Genomic DNA, 2,500 nt, shown 5'->3' on the forward strand with positions numbered 1-2,500 from the left:
AGATCAAATACGCACGTTAAAGATCCTGTAACCCATGTCAGCGTTCGGTGGGTTATGGAAACAAGAACATACCCAGCATGCACACCCCCGAAAACGGAGTATGGCTGCCTACATGGCGGGGTAAAAACGGTCAAACACGTAAAAGCCCACTCGTGTGCATACGAGTGAACGTAGAAGAAGAAGAAGAAGAAGAAGAAGTTCTGGCATCATGAAATACCTTCCTAAGTTGTGGGAAAGACGAGACCGTCATGTGCAGGCTTCTTACAGGTCATTTTTTTTTTATCTGACACATTGTTTTTTTTTATCTTGAAAGGTGATCAATGACAATGGTGTGTGCCGTGCAAAATAAAAGACTCTCAGCATGAAACATTGTCTGACAGACTGCTCGTAACTGCATATCAGACAAACATTTTACAGCAGACTCAACGATCTTAATCCGGAATAATGAATTTATTGTAAGTCCCCACATCATCCCCTTTTCAAATGATAATATACAGAAGTAGCGCATACAACAGTTGATTATTGATTAATTTCCTGTCCTAATCCCGCTTCACCCGTCCCGCCTCTCACACATACACCCTTCGATATTATCGTGTGTTTTTTTTTCTTTCTCCAGTCACTGACACTCAGCCCCTCCATTTTACATTTTGTACTCTATCTTTTCCACATTCTGTTCTCTCTTTCTCTCTCTCTCTCTCTCTCTCTCTCTCTCTCTCTCTCCCCCCCCCACCCCCACATACCCACCCCCCCCTCCGCCTCAACCGCCCCTTTACATTTGAATATACAAAAATAATGATTTCTAACTAATAATAACAATCATCATCATGATGATAGAAATGATAATCCAAATAATAATAATATCATTATTGTCATTATTATTAATAATGTAATTTATTTTCAGTCTAATATCATCATATTAAATGAACAGACTATAAATAGATAAACGATTATTCCGGAATGTCCGGCCCTCTGTACACTGCTTTTCAGTTCCTGATGGAAATCAGTATCTTAAACTTGATTCTAATTGTGGCAAGGACTGACACAGACGTGGGAAAATTCATTTGTTTTCGTGATTTTGAACATTTTTTTTTTTAATTAAAAGTTGATATGGACTGAAAAAGACTTGTGTGAAAAAAGCAACGGAATGGAATGTTGTTAACAAACTTCATTTCAGTGCAATATATTGATAATAATAATAGTAATAATAATAATAATAATAATAATAATAATAATAATAATGGATACTTATATAGCACACTATCCAGAAATCTTCTCTAGGTGCTTTACAAAAACACTTTTGTTAACATAAAACATAATATGTATGTTACATACACACACACCAAAATGTGACTACACACACACACACACACACACACACACACACACACACACACACACACACACTGCATACATACATTTTAACATACATGTGTATCTAACAGCTACCCTAACACATACGCACACATAGGCAGGCACAAACTTACATAAACACACGCACACACAATACACATTCATATACATGCATGTAGTTATGAACACATACATATGTATACACACATAGTCAAGCACAGCTAACGCAAAGGAAGTGGACCTGCCACAATTGAACTTATTGCTGAGGGAAAAGGTGAGTTTTGAGACGAGATTTAAAATCACACTGATATCTTGTCTTTTATTGTCCCACATATTCTTCTTCTTATCGCTGCTTTCCAAAATGTTTCTATCGATTTTTTCCATATAAATTATCAATAAATGAGGAGCCAAATGAAAAAAAAAAGGGAAAGAAATGAAAATATAAGACCTTTTTTTTTTTTTTCAAAGACACTCCCATCACTTTACCCTTCAATCATGCTGATTACAATGTCAAAAACATTACCACGCAAAATTACCTCTTTTGAATTCGGTTGGGTTTTTTGTTGTTGTTTGTTTGTTTGTTTTGTTTTTTTTGTTTTGAATGTCTCTTCTGCGAAATATGTTTGCACCGAGGATGGAGAAATGTTAAAGATTCATTCTGTCTTCCATTTATGTATCAATCAACTGGGGCGAACAACCCGTTTGAGTCTTTCAAGAGTTTATGCGCCCGGTATATTTATCCCTTGACCAAATTCGTTCTCCACTGAATCCACTACTGCGTTCTTAATTAATCAGATTCTGCAAAACCTGTTGTCCGTCTCTGGACCAGCAAAAGATGGGCGTAACTGTCCTTCAAACGTTGGGAAGGGCGTGTAATTTATTAATCGAGTGATGAGACCGAGAGGACAGCGGCTGGTAGCACTCGTCCCCCCCCCCCCCCCGCCCCCCCCCCCCCCCCGCCCCTCCCCCCTCCCCCAAGGGTTAAGCAGACTCTGACATGGTCATTTTCCACATGTTCCCCCACCCCCCCCCCCTTCACCCCATCCACGCACACACACACACACACATACTTACAGGTGAAAGCTTGGATGGGGTGAGGGGGATTTTCTTTTCTCCACCCTGATGTTTGAACTGATTGGAGAGAGAGAGA

The 2,500-nt window shown here is 39.1% G+C and overlaps 1 protein-coding gene across 2 annotated transcripts in view; it reads right to left on the reverse strand.

The window, feature by feature from the left end:
- The window catches only part of LOC143298236 (glutamate receptor ionotropic, kainate 2-like), a 273,893-nt gene that overhangs the window by 124,096 nt on the left and 147,297 nt on the right, over window positions 1-2,500 (reverse strand). The gene's annotated exons all lie outside the window — the stretch shown is intronic.

This window comes from Babylonia areolata, chromosome 23 (genome assembly GCF_041734735.1).
Source record: "Babylonia areolata isolate BAREFJ2019XMU chromosome 23, ASM4173473v1, whole genome shotgun sequence".
In the NCBI taxonomy this organism is placed as follows: domain Eukaryota; kingdom Metazoa; phylum Mollusca; class Gastropoda; order Neogastropoda; family Buccinidae; genus Babylonia; species Babylonia areolata.